The 14,933-nt window shown below is 40.6% G+C and overlaps 1 long non-coding RNA gene across 9 annotated transcripts in view; it reads right to left on the bottom strand.

Annotated features, from left to right (window-relative positions):
* Window positions 1-14,933, bottom strand: part of LOC138430868 (uncharacterized) — a 173,725-nt gene that overhangs the window by 104,972 nt on the left and 53,820 nt on the right. Inside the window, exon 4 of one of the 9 annotated variants that reach the window (XR_011253425.1) lies at window positions 2,700-4,203. The exons of the other annotated variants lie outside the window; for them this stretch is intronic. This is a non-coding gene — a long non-coding RNA (uncharacterized lncRNA). Of the gene's footprint in view, window positions 1-2,699; window positions 4,204-14,933 lie in introns of those variants that run through there. 9 annotated transcript variants of the gene reach the window in all.

The raw sequence follows: 14,933 nt of genomic DNA, 5'->3' as shown, positions 1-14,933 counted from the left end.
TCTATTTCTCACTTCCACTGTATAATCATAAGGGATTTAAGTCATACCTGAATGATCTAGCAGTTTTCCCTAGTTTCTTCAATTTAAGTCTGAATTTGGTAATAAGGAGTTCATGATCTGAGCCACAGTCAGCTCCTGGTCTTGTTTTTGCTGACTATATAGAGCTTCTCCATCTTTGGCTGCAAAGAATATAATCAATCTGATTTTGGTGTTGACCATCTGGTGATGTCCATGTGCAGAGTCTTCTCTTGTGTTGTTGGAAAAGGGTGTTTGCTATGACCAGTGCATTCTCTTGGCAAAACTCTATTAGTCTTTGCCCTGCTTCATTCCGCATTCCAAGGCCATCTGATCAGTTTTCACGCAGCATGAATTAACCAGGCAAATATAAAGGAGGTCTAGCACCAAGGAACACAACCTACACCTGGGACAGAGAACTAAATCAACCCAGCACCGAGGGATAGACATTTTGATCATCAATGTCTTCTATGGAAAGACTCGGAAGCAAAAGGGGAAATGACAGAGGAAAGAAATCTACGTGTATTGAGGTATGAGGAAGTCACTGCAGTCTGTACACGGTTTACCTTTTAAAAGCAGCCTATTTTGTGGCCTTTCACACATGCCTTGTGCATCTGCTTTGACAGTGGGGAGGGGAATGCATTTGAAAGCCAAAATGGAGTCACTAAGGTAAAACTAGGTGGCCACTGTGGATGTGATTTCAGACCTGTATTGTTGTGAACTTGAATTTTCTGAGCTTTATCAGACTCAAGGATGCCATCAGGATTTAAAAATTCCCCCTGCCCTCTTCAAAGAGATTTTGGCTAAAGATTTAAGAGGATTACACCTGTATCAAGGTTGAGTGGGGGCCTTTCCAGCCAGAAGGAAAAAAGCAGTGGAAGTGACAAAAACTCTTAAGGACATTCCTATATACAGACCTTCTTTCTACTATTCAAAGCCAACAATTAGCTGCTTTTATTGCAGAAATAACACAAACAGCAAATAAAGCTTGAGTATTAAAAGGGAACTTCAGTCATCACAGAGACCCCAAACTGCAGAAAAGGCTAAGATGAATCACACCCTGAAGAAAACTCTCTCCAAGCTATGCCTGGAAACTCATCTAAAATGGGACAAGATCTTGACAATATACTGGTGGGCCCTAGAAGTGGGCTAGGATTGAGTCTTTATGAAATTGTGTACAGGAGACCAACATTGCTAATGCAGGAAGAAAATAAACAGGCGTCCAACACATTGGTCAATCGCTAACTGCTATGAATGAGTTTGTGTTCCACAGGTCTCCTCCTCACCTGGAAGCTCTCTTGCATTCCTTCAAAGCAAGAGATCAGGTGCTGTTGAAAGTTTGAAAAGAGCAAGGACCTAAGCAGTAGCTTAAAAGGAAACTGAAGGGATCTACGACAGTCTTCTTACTACTCACACCACCCTAAAATTGGATGGAGTGAAGTCATGGGTGCATCTCACCAGAGTAATAAGATTACCGTAGGCTGACCAGCCAAGCGTGCCTATGACCAGAGAGCAGGATCCTGAGAAGCAGACATCATTTTCAGACCTTTCCTTGTATGGGAAAAACCCATTCAAGGCAGTCCTATGAAGACCTGGAAGTAGGAAGCTAACCACGTATCTAGCAGTTAGAAATAATGTCTACTTCTCAGGATACGTGGTTAGCTTCCTACTTCCAGGTCTTCATAGGACTGCCTTGAATGGGTTTTTTCCCATACAAGGAAAGGTCTAAGAGCCTAGTCTCTCAACTATAAGTTCCAGTAGTCATTCACCAGAGGAACTCGTCAAGATTGGTGACCAACTACCTGAAATGAGAGTAAGGGGATGCAAGCCCTGATCACACCCTAATCTTGTCAGAGACCCTGTCTTTAGTTAGTTAGTTAGTTCAGTCTCTCAGTCATGACTTTGTGACCCCATGGACTGCAGCATGCCAGTTTAGACCATTGTTATAAAATCTTCATCAAATACTCCCAGATTGGGACACATAGTTTTTGAGGGCAGAAGCCCACTGTGTCTCTCTTTGTCTGGCAAAGCAATAAAGCTGTTCTTTTCTACTTCACCCAAAACTCTGTCTCTGAGATTTCATTTGGCACCAGTGTACAGAGAAGCTGAGCTTTCAGCAACAGAATCATTTTTATATCTTGGTTCTTCCCACATTTGATTTTATGTGATTTTTTTCAAGCATCTTCTCCATACTCAGACTCTATCTATTCTACATACTGCTTCTAACATGGCCCTTCATTCTGATAAAATGTTATTGATTATTTTCAGTTCCCTTCCTGAACTCTACCATCCATTTTTCATTTTTGTTTCCTGTCATTGAATTCCTACATCTTTTTATTTCAGTTGTTTTTCCTCAAAATTCAGAGAATTATTTTTATTTTCTCTCTAGCATAAATACTAACCATATAATCTTAAGCAAGTCAATTGCATAAGAAAACAACCTCTCATCTCTGCAACAAAAGGCGGTAATATCTCTCTGACAGATCTGTTGTGAATATTAACAAATGATGTTCAATGCATCTCTTAATCTATAAAGTACTTTACCAACTATTAACAACAAATGGCACATGATAACCTCAGAGCAGTACATTTTTTTCCTAACCACTACAAAGGTTATAATATTAATACAACAAAACAACTACTACCACCATTTACTAAGAACTTATAAAGTCCAACACACCGCATTTCTCACATATGTAGGTCATTTAATCTTGTCAATAATGCCATGAAATCAGTATTGGGGTGGATACAGTATACATTTTATATTTGGGATTAATGAGACTTAGATTAATTTGCCCAAAGCCATAGAGTTTGTAAATAACATAGAGTTAGGATTCAAATGATTGTATCCAATGCCAAGGACATGTTTTTCATATCACTCTAAGCCCTAATAAGAAACAGACTAAAAAAAAATTTTTTTTGTTTGTTTCAAATTCCATGTTCATTATAACCTCCTCTGGTAACCTCAAATTTGTTAATTGGTGCTTATCCATGTATCTTAGGTGTTTTTCTTTAATAGATTTTACTTTTTAAAATTCATTTTATTTATTTCTGGCTGTGCTAGGTTTTCACTGTTGTGTGACCTTTTCTCTAGTTGAGGTGAGCAGGGCTGCTCTCTAGTTGTGATGCGTTGGCAGGCGGAATCTGAAGCACTGGGCCACCAGGGAAGTCCTTAGACTTTACCTCTTCAAGCAGCTTTAGGTTCACGGGAGACTGAGTGGAAGGCGCAGAGGTTTCCTGTATTCCCTCTGCTCCCTGCATACGCACAGGCTCCTACACCATCAACAGGCCCCGTCAGAGTGGCCCAACTGTTACAAATGATGAACCACTACTGATGTCCTTACCACTCAAAGCCCATGGTTTAATTAACTTTTCTAATTTATTTCTCAGCTCTTCCATCTCTTGATTCAATCTTATTCCTTCGGAATACCAGGATTGGGAGACAGAGGCCATAAAGGGATTGGTGAATAAAAATTTCTCTTTCTGTTCTCCTTGTCCATCTGCTAACATTGAACTGTTATTCTGGAGTTTGTTATTTTTTTCTCTTTCGGCCCACACCACATGGCTTACGGGATCTTTGTTCCCTGACCAGGGGTTGAATCCAGGCCCTCAGCAGTGAGATCACCGAGTCCTGATCACTGGACCGCCAGAGAATTCTCATAGAGTTCGTCATTTCTTTTGAAGTGGTATTTTGTCTTTACATTAGGTTGCCATTTTCAAAGGCTCTCACACCCATTAATGTCATGGAGGTCTCATTACATTTCATTGGCAAGTTCAAGGAAGGCTGCTTCTTCATGTCTAGTGCTCAGTTGGGAAGGAGATGGGTTTTGGACACTATCTTCTGTAGACCAGCCATGCCATTCCCGTTCTTACAGAGTTAATAATTCACCCCTCAGCTTTAATTTAAAAGTTTCTAATTCATTAACAATGCAATTTTCAAAATGAGATTTGGTATGAGATGCTTAATAACTAAAATGCTCTATCAATCTTTTCCCCCCTTAGAACCTAGCTTCTAGGCTGGGATTTCAGACAGCCAAGCTCACGTGCCACAGGGCAGTCATCCAAACGTAGATGTCAGAATGATACTGACACCACAGTCTTCAGCAGTACTTTACAGTTTACGAAACACATCCATATGCATCGTTTCACTTCAGCTTAGCAACATCTTTGGAGACAACCTGGGTCTGCCTGTAATTAATGAGAACCATGAGTTACTGTTCTCTGGTCTCACATTGGAGGTGGCAGTATTCGTCTAACCCAGACTGAGGCCTCTGGCCATAGACTACATTATGCAGCACTAATGATGCAATTAATTCCTACATTAGCTGACACATCATTCCTTAAAGTAAAAATTTCCAAGTTGAAATAAAAAAACAGTTGAAGAGCCAAAGCAGAGGGCCAGCTGAAAAGACTGTATAAGGAGTCTTAATTCATTCCCAGTTTCTGTCTATTGTATTGACAAATACACTACTTTAATCTCTCCCTACCAGACCTCGTACACAGTGGTCAAGAGACCACTTTATTAGAGTTCCTTTTTTCATCCTTTGGTTGTGAAAAAGGTTATGGGTACAAATACCTCACCACCAGTATTAAAAGGACATACTGGCAGGAAAAAAAATGATATAGTCAGTCTTGCTAAATTAGTTTACCTAAAATTGTATGTGTGAGTGATTTTAATCAAAATCTAATTTCCCCTCTTTTTAGAGTAACTGAAATGAGATTTTTCTAATTTACTTTTTGCGGTTCAAGTTTCTCATAATTCTTCAATGGTCGTGACAGCACCGTGAACGTGTCTGCCGCTACAAAGCATTAAAAAAAATTAGATTTTCAAATTGATGTACTAAATTAAAAATGTTTAATGCTTCTCATCAAAAGGCACAGGAGTATACATGGGGCCTCCAGTACAGTTAAAGGCGTGATATTTTTTTCATATGTTTCTTTAATTCACAACCCAGGGCAACTGTACTGTGAAAATTAACAAGCTCTAAGTAAAGAATCCTTGTAAGCAGTATCCTCTCAGATGCCTCCTTTTAATTTCCTTTCATGCCTTGACACGGTGACCCTAAGGATGTCGTAATAAAAATGGATGATGGTGCCTTGAGCTTGTTTTTTGTTTATTTGCTTGTTGTGTATGGTGTGGGTGTTTTTGCTTTGTTTCCTTCTGCCCCAGCTGGAGTTTGCCAGATGTTATTAGGGCTTCTGAGCCTCTGAATAATTGTAACTCTCAGACTTGACTAGCTAATTCCAATGATTTAGAAAATCATATTACTCCTGTAAATTGGCTGTGTTGTTATATTAAAAAATCCAAGCCTCTGCCCTTAGTAGATGTTTGCCGCCTAGCTCAGAGCAAGGCTGGACATATTCCAGGGGCCACATATGCAGACTTGGGAAGATGACTCTGAAGGTGAAGAAGGTTTGGGAAGGCTTTTGGGTGGGGAGCCTGGATCTCAACCCTAGTATACAATAAATTCTCCCCAAGTATAATAACAGGATTAGAACTTAACAATTTTTCCAGTAGTCATGTATGGATGTGAGATTTGGACTATAAAGAAAGCTGAGTGTCGAAGAATTGATGCTTTTGAACTGTGGTGTTGGAGAAAGACTCTTGAGAGTCTCTTGGACTGCAAGGAGATCCAACCAGTCCGTGCTAAAAGAAATCAGTCCTGAATATTCATTGGAATGACTGATGCTGAAGTTGAAACTCCAATACTTTGGGCACCTGATGTGAAGAACTGACTCATTGGAAAAGACCCTGATGCTGGGAAAGATTGAAGGCGGGAGGAGAAGGGGACAGCAGAGGATGAGATGGCTGGATGGCATCACTGACTCGATGGACATGGGTTTGCGTAAACTCCGGGAGTTGCTGATGGACAGGAAGGCCCGGCGTGCTGCAGTCCATGGGGTCGCGCAGAGTCAGACACGACTGAGCGACTGAAGTGAACTGAACCCCAAGCAGCACTGCAAGGGAATTGGTCCCCATGGTCCTTTCCACCCTCCTCCCCGCCCAGCCCACCCCCACCATGTCCTCCACCTGCCTTTTTCCTTTTTTTCTCGTGGAAAAACTTTAACCAAAAATTAAGTTTAATCAGAAAAGTAAGAGCACACAGAAATGAAGGAAAACAGTCATAGGAGACCAAATAATTGTAATGTAGTCATTAAGCATAGTCAAGGGCTTCCCTGGTGTCTCAGTGGTAAAGAATCTGCCCGCCAAGCAGGAGACTCAGGTCCGATCCCCTGGAGAAGGAAATGGCAACCCACTCCAGTACTCTTGCCTGGGCAATTCTGTGGACAGAGGAACATGGCAGACTACAGTCCATGGGATCGCAAATGAGTCAGACACAACTTCACGGATAAACAGCAGTAACAACTAAGCATAGTCAAGGGCTTCTAGTTCCTTCTCAAGGGCTATAGATAATACTCTGAGCCATATCCTGTGAGCTGTCTTGTAGATACTGAAACCCCTACCAGGTGGAAGAAGTTACTATATGGTGACTAGACTGTAGTCATGACAGAAACTGCCACAATTCCAAGAGCTGGCCTCAGGAAATGAGAAAAAAAAAAAAAAACCAAGCCTGGAACAGAAGATTAACTGTACCTGAAACAACCAAAATGATGGTGGTCAGACCACCGATGACCAATTGCAAACTAACCACCAGAACAGACTGTGCTGTTTCTGCATGCAGCCCCTCCCTCTGTCTATAAAAGCTCTTGCCCCCTGATTGCCAAGGAGAAGAGTCAGCTTTTGGGCAAGAGTCTGCCCTCTGCCCCCTAGTTGCCAGCCTTCAGAATAAAGCAAACTTTCCTTTTCACCAGCCTTGCCCCTCTATTGCCTCTTAAGCAGTGAGCAGCTGGACCCCCCCTTTAGTTACAGCATGTGAGAGTTGAGAACCACATCTTCCAGTGAAATTGAAGTTTAAATATTTCTGAGACCACTCTATGTAAGATCCAGTTCTCAAATACTACAGATTTCTCTGCTTTTATAAAAAATGACATGACGTCCAACTAGGGCCAAGACAACTACTCTTATACTCCCCCTCCCTCCAACACCCCTGGCATGGATAGTTAGTGAAACTGGGTCTCCAGAAAAAGGAACAGCTTGACCTAAAGCCACACAGTAAATCCTGGCAGAGCCAAGCTGGGGAACCAGGGAACCTGGCATCCAGTCCAGCGCTATCTCCAGCCCCATGGAAATATTCTCTTACTCAGGACAGGAGTCTCCTGGTGTCTGGTTTGGTTCATAGCAAAACCATCACTCCTGACCTTACAAGTAAGCTCACACATGTTACCATTGGATGCTGAGTGACCTCAGCCATCCCTCTGGATAAGGAAAAGATAAAGAAGAGAGAAGGCAGGACTCTAATTTCTCTAGCCCTCGGAAGATCAAAACCTTCAACACATTTTTCTAAAACCAATCAGCAACTCTAAATTGTTTTCTCTCTCCTCTCTCTCCTACCCACCCTTCATCAAACTTTATCAATCTCTCATTCTTTTCCCCCAGCTCACTTCACTCCCTTGTTGTTTAGTCGCTAAGTCATATCCAACTCTGCAGCCCCATGGACTGTAAGCTCTTCTGTCCATAGGATTCTCCAGGCAAGAATACTGAAATGGGTTGCCATTTCCTCCCCCAGAAGATCTTCCTGACACAGGGATCGAACCCACATCTCCTGCATTGGCAGGCGGATTCTTTACCACTGCTCCACCTTTTGTTGTTGTTGTTCAGCCGCTAAATCATGTCTGACTCTTTGGGACCCCACGGACTGCAACAGGCCAGGCTTCTCTGTCCTCCAGTATCTCCCAGAGTTTGCTCAAATTCGTGTCCATTGAGTCAGTGATGCTTTCCTTGCCACCCTTAGGGGAAACTTAATTTTATGGGCTCTTTGGGCTTCCCAGGTGGCTCAGTGGTAAAGAATCCGCCTGCCAAGCAGGAGACAACAGGTTCGATCCCTGGATCTGGAAGATCCCCTGGAAAAGGAAATGTCAACCTACCCCATTATTCTCACCTGGGAAATCCCCATGGACAGAGAAGCCTGGCGGGCTACAGTCCATGGGGTCACAAAGAGTCAGACATGACTTAGCAACTGACCAAGCACTAGATAAGTAAAGCTGTGCTATATATAAGCTATCTAAGACATTAACCTTCTAGGTAACGAAGTCTTAATCCATCTGTGGAGTAAATATCTCCAGAAAGCACCTACCTGCAAACACTAATGGTGGGAGTTTTGGTTGCTGCCAGCCAGGAGAAGAACCATTGTAAGTCATCTTGGCCTTGAGGTCACACTACGCAGATGGCATACCTGGCTTTGCTTCTCTGTCAACAGGTAAAGGCAGTCAAGACACCCTAGCTCGTTTTTTTTCTTCCTTCATGTGAGCTATCACTTGATGCCACTTTGAGCCAAAATTCTCCTCATCCCTTCCCTCCAACCCACTACCAAGAACTGAGTTTAATTTCTTGTTTCAAAGCAAAAATGAAAAAAATCCCATTATTCTTTATCCCTATTCACTTGTTCTGGGATTTTCAATATATCACTAGGCTATTTTGCAGTTTCCAATAATTTAGTAAATTGTTTGCTTTGTGGAAGCTGCAATTAAGCCAAGTAATATTGTCTTGAGGTCATTTCTCTCTTGGCATAGTTTAAGCCTAATCAAAAGTGTGCCTTTTGTTGTCACCACTGCAGAAAAGGGGCTAGCTTCTTTCAGCAGAATGTGGTAGATACTGAAGCCTAAGGACAAAGGAAAAATCAGTTCTCCTAGAAAACAGAAATATAATTATAAAGGAATTAGCCTCCTCTGCTAGGTTGTGAACAAGCTCCTAAAAGCAGAGCTGTGTCTTATTCATCTTTGTTCAGTCCTGTACAGTTTACTCATGGTAGATATTCCACAAATGGGCTTCCCAAGAAGCGCTGGTGATTTAAAAAAAAAAAAAAAAGCCACCTGCCAATGCAGGAGACAGCAAGAGACACAGGTTCATTCCCTGGGTCTGGAAGATCCTCTGGAGTAGGAAATGGTGACTTACTCCAGTATTCTTGCTTGGAAGATCCCATGGACAGAGGAGCCTAGCAGGCTACAGACCATGGGGTCACAAAAGAGTCAGATATGACTGAGCAGCTGAGCATGCACCCACAGGATAAGAAAATAGGAACAAAGGTTCTAGTCATTACAAAGATAGATAGAATCTGGAGAGCAGAGGGTGCTCAGTGACTCACTGAGTAAAAGAGATTCAACTCCAAAGAACCTCTTGGAGTTTTCAAGTTAAGCTAAAACTTCAAGCTGAACCAAACAAGGAAGCAAAATTTCTGAATCAATGGCACTGATATGAAGAAAAATCTTGCAAAGATTCCAGGATTCTAGAGCTTCATAATGATTGATAAATATGCATCCAGGAATTCTCTGGTGGTCCAGTGGATAAGAATCTGCCAGCCAGTGCAGGGAACACGGGTTCAATCCGTAGTCCAGGAAGCCTAGAGTCTGTGCTCTGCAACAAGAGAAGCCACTGCAATGAGAATCCCACCCACAGCAATGACGAGCAGCCCCTGCTCGCCACAACTAGAGAAAGCCTGCATGCAACAACGAAGATTCAGCAAACCAAATAAGCAAACGAAAGCTGGAAAAGCTTAAGAAAAATGCATCCAGCAAAATCTTGAAAATACCAGCTCCTCGTCATTCCAAACATCGTAAACACTCGTCTTTAAGGTCTGGTAGTAGAGAAAAATACTATTTCAGCTTCATCTTTGCACCGAATTTTACACAGGATATCATGTAAATAAGAGTCTAGAGACAAAGGTACTTGTGAAACCACTTAAGGGAATAAACAGTTTTTAAACATTTTCAGAGCTCACACTGATGTATCAACAATAAAAGTTAATTACCTATCATTCTGATACATTCACACAAAGATCTATATTTGGCAAAACACCCTGGCAACATTTTGTTAGCCTAGCATATTTACTGTGCCCGTTTGAAAGTAATAAAAATGGCATTTCTGAAAAACTATCCCATAATTTAAACTATTCACTGCCCCTCCCCCACCCGGAGCACAGGAGATTTCCCTGTAAATCTCAAGAAAAATTTCTCCCTTGTAAAAATGATGCTGATTGGCACTTTAAGTAATGTTAAGTATAGGAGTTGAGACACATTAATTAATCATAGTTTTAAACTATTAGAATTAGTTAGACAGGGACTTCCCTGGTGATCTAGCGGTTAAGAATCCACCTTCCAATGCAGGGGATATGGGTTCGATCCCTGATCAGAAAACTGAGATCCCACCTGCTGCAAGAAAACTAAACTCGTGAGCCACAACTCAACTAGAAAGAACTTGGCATACGTCAACAAAGATCTGCACCACTAAGACACAACACAGCCAAAAATAAAATAAATAAATATTTAAAAATAAATGTATTTGTTAAAGAAAAAAGAAGAACTAGTTAGGCAAACTTTAACCCCCACACATATTAAAAAGCAGAGACATTACTTTGCTGACAGAGGTCCATATAGTCAAAGCTATGGTTTTTCCAGTAGTCATGTATGAATGTGAGAGTTGGACTATAAAGAAAGCTGAGCACTGAAGAACTGATGCTTTCGAACTGTGGTGTTGGAGAAGATTCTTGACAGTCCCTTGGACTGCAAGGAGATCCAACCAGTCCATCCTAAAGGAAATCAGTCCTGAATATACATTGGAAGGACTGATGCTGAAGCTGTAACTCCAATATTTTGGCCACCTGATGCAAAGAACTGACTCACTGAAAAAGACCCTGATGCTGAGAAAGACTGAAGGTGGGAGAACGGGATGACAGAGGATGCGATGGCCGGATGGCATCACCGACTCAGTGAACCTGAGTTTGAGCAAGCTCCAGGAGTTGGTGAAGGACAGGGAAGTCTGGCGTGTGGCAGTCCATGGGGTTACAAAGAGTCAGACGTGCCTGAGTGACTGAACAACAACCTCCACACAATACTGATAAAGAAGTAGATTCAAAGAAGTTAAACATTTTGCCCAAAGTCAAACAATAAGTTATAGAGTTGGGACTTAAACACTTTTGCCTCCTTCCTCCCAAACTATACTAAATTCAGAAGATGCCATATCCACGGTTTTATGCTGCCGTCTTTGGACAAACAATTCCAGAATGACAGAGAAAGCTGCTATGGAACTAAGACCCACACTGACTCCAGCACACTACCTGCACAATGATACTGTCCACCCCTGTTCTGCTCTTCCATAGAACAGCTCCTTTTCTAAAATATAGCTTGTGCTTCTGTACCATCCATAAGGCTGTGTTGTGGCGGCATCCAATCATACACAGGAAACTTCCCTCCTTACTTGGTAGTTTCATGGGAAGATAATGTAATTTTTTCCCAACTTAGCCCCAGAGCCATCAGTTGACAAGTCCACCATAGACTCCTGTGGTAAAGTGAAACATAAAGACTCTCTGGGTAGCAGGTGTCTCCTTTTCAATGACAGCTTAACTGGGGAAGAGTTGAGCAGGGCATCGTCGTTTCTCTCTGCTGTTTGCATCAGACTGAGAGCCAGCACAAACCTGCCTCGGTGGCACTGCAGGTCAGACCATTAGGTCAGGAATGTCCCTTGCAGCCAGTGGAGGGAGGAAGGGCTGGCTGCAGCCTGCACACCTGTAATTAGATTCAGCAAAGGAGGAACCAGAGGAAAGAAGGGCACTCCTGGGGCCGTGGTCCATGATGAGGGCTTTAAGGTGGCAGAAGGGAACAAAATGTGGACCTTGCCTGAAAATAGTGGCCCATCTACATGTACGGAGCTAAAGAAAAAAGTCGTGTGATGGGATGAATGGAGAACAATAGGACTCATACATAGAACTGAGGTGACTATTTGCCCCATCCTTTTTTCTGTTTCTTTTCTTTTTTTGATATTTATTTGGCTACACCAGGTCTTAGTTGCAGCACACAGGATCTTTACTTGCAGTATATGGGATCTAGTTCCCTGACTAAGGATCGCACCCAGGCCCCCTGCATTGGGAGCACAGAATATTAACCATTGGATCACCAGGAAAGTCTTCCCATCCTTTTTTCATTCTGTAGATTTATGTCATTAAGCTCCTTCAAGTGGCTAAGAACCTGCTAGAGTGCTAAAGCTAATATGCTTTAGTTTCTGTCTTCAGTAAATTTATCATCTGGAAAACTAGGGAATATATGTACAAATAACTTTGAAGCACAGTAAAATATGACCTAAAACGAAAGCACTTTCCTAATTCAAAAGCAGCAGAGGATACTTTTCTGATTGGTGGTAATAAGAAAGGATTAAGGGGGAAATGAATTTGCTAAAAAAGTGGAGTTTCTATAGATTGGGGAAATAAAAGAAATTTTTATGTTTAACAACCAAGATAAATCAAAGATTAGCACTTCGTGGAAATAGATCTATTTCATGTCAATATATAACCTTCTTAGGGCAGCCTTATTTATCATGTAAGAGATACCTCAAAATCTTAAAAGGATAGAATGATTCCTAGAATAATCTATATCCCCTACTTCTAAAATGTCTTAGCACATAATAGATCATCAACAAATATTAGATGGTTGAAGATGAATAAGAATTGATTTTAATTAGGCCAAAGATCCATGTCTAAGGAAACGTGATATCAGTGAGGAGATGAGAGGTGAAACGATGAAAAGGCAGATGTTGGGCGTTTTCATTCAAAGCATTTGATCTTTCTCAGTGGTCCCCGGGCAGACTGACGCAAACCATGGAAATGAAAAATAAGAGTATTTCAGGTACAAACTACCAAGACTTAGTTCTGTGAATAAGTGTTTAAAGCCTTCAGGCTATTAAAAACAGTGAACTCTCCTACTTAAGTTTCTAGGTACATTTGGAAAACTTCACATGATCATTTGGCTCCGACAAAGCTTTTCTACAGGGAGAAGGAGTGTCATCAAATAAAAATAAATTTTTGTTCTCTTTGATCATCATATGTCTCACTGTAAATTAATAAATTACCATTGTGTTTAATGGATCAGTGTTTGATGAACTTTGTATCCTGATTTCTCCAGCGTGGCTGAGTTTACTCATTTCTGGAACACCAAAAGGATCAGGCTTCTGGTTTTCAGGGCTGAGAGCAAGTTTCTGGGCCATAGGGAGCCCAGCAAGTTCATGACGCTCTGAAAGATCTCTCAGGAGCCAGCCTACTGACATCCTTTAATTAGCTGACGGGAATGTGCTATGCTGAACCACACTGCACAGTTTTTGGAAAATTAAATTGAAATTCAATAAATTTTGCATAACTTTCCAAGATGAGAAATAGATGAACTTTCAAGCTGGCAGAGGAAATATTAAAAGCCTTTCTCTCCTATACTGATTGAAAGACCATCAAAGCAGAGTATAATACTAAGGGCATGTGTTCTTAGGTTAAACTGCCTGGGTTTCAATGCCGTCCTGCCACCTACTGGCTGTGAAATCTTAAGACAGTAATTTGATGTCTCTTCTGGTTTCTTCATCAGTAAAACTGATGAGGTATCTATTTATTATTAAGTAATTGTTAAATTTTTATTACTATTATTTATTGTGAGTTACAGAGGAATCATACTATTCATCTAATAGGATTAAGTGACTTAGTATTTATAAATATTTCAGATATCAGCTACTATTAAAAAAAAAAAAAGACAATACCAAGCGTTTGACAAGGAGGCAGAGGAACTAGAACTCTCATACCTTACCAGTTGGAATACAAAATGGTACAGCAACTTAGGAAAACAATTAGAATCTGAAGAAGAATGAACACACATATATGTATAAATGAATCACTTTGCTATACACCTGAAACTAACACAAAATTGTAAATCAACTATACTCCAAAAATAAGAAAACAAATGAACAAAAATAGAAATAAAAACACAGTTGAAAACTAATTCATAGCCTGCCAGACTTCTTCCTATACCTGAAAAAGTAATTTTCAATTATAAAATGGCTTCATACCCTACATTTTGTTTCGTTTTTTACTTAACACTATATTCCAAAAAAATATGACCTGCATCCTCCATGTTCATGATTGCTAATTTATGCTACCAAGTCTCTGCTCCTGAATATTTACTTTGGCTCCGATTTTTGGCACTATAAGCCAAACTGTGTGGAATATTTCTGATACATGCAGCATATCTTTATACACACATTATTTCTTCATGGTAAACTCCCAGAATGGGAATTGCTGTATTTCTTTAAATGTATATTATACAATTTTTTATTCAAATTGCCAAATGATTATATAATCTCCAGAAGATTATATAACTTATTTACAGCAGCTGTGAATGAAGTTTGGGGCTGTGATTCTGTGGTCCTTTTCCTTTAAGATTGGAAAGATCTGTTTTCCTAACTACTTTATAGATTATAGAATGTTCACCTTTTTTTTTTTTGAAAGATTAATTCAACTGTAAACAATATGAAAATATGCTGAGTTTTTATTGGGTGTCAAGTGATGTGAAACATAATTAAGAAGGTAAATCAACTGGAGCATCTAAAGTTACTTTTGAATTATTGGAGGGTACACTTCTGCTGGCCACTTTTTTTGGGTAGTTCGGGGAGAAGTGACTTCATTTTGTAAGGGATGCATGCTCCCTAGAAAAATGGTAGTATTTTTCTATGACTGTCTCCAGGACAATTAATCATGACATTTTCCAGTCTTGTTTTACTCTTCAGCATATTTATAAATGGCCTTGAGTTAAATTCATCCCAGTGGCCTCTCCCTTTGAGATAGGAACCAAGTCTTTGATTGACTACTTTCTTCTATAGTGGACAAATGGATAGCCTTTGCATTTCCTTGGTCTGTTTAAGTCAAACATTTTGGGAGCCAATAAAGAAACACCACTCATTACAATCAGGCTGAAGCTACAAACAAATAATCAAAACTCTCACAAAGGATCTGTTCTTTACTTTGTAAATCATGTTTCATCACCATATTCCAATCTCT

This window comes from Ovis canadensis, chromosome 26 (assembly GCF_042477335.2).
Source record: "Ovis canadensis isolate MfBH-ARS-UI-01 breed Bighorn chromosome 26, ARS-UI_OviCan_v2, whole genome shotgun sequence".
Classification (NCBI taxonomy): domain Eukaryota; kingdom Metazoa; phylum Chordata; class Mammalia; order Artiodactyla; family Bovidae; genus Ovis; species Ovis canadensis.
This window is presented reverse-complemented; position numbering and strand designations above follow the sequence as displayed.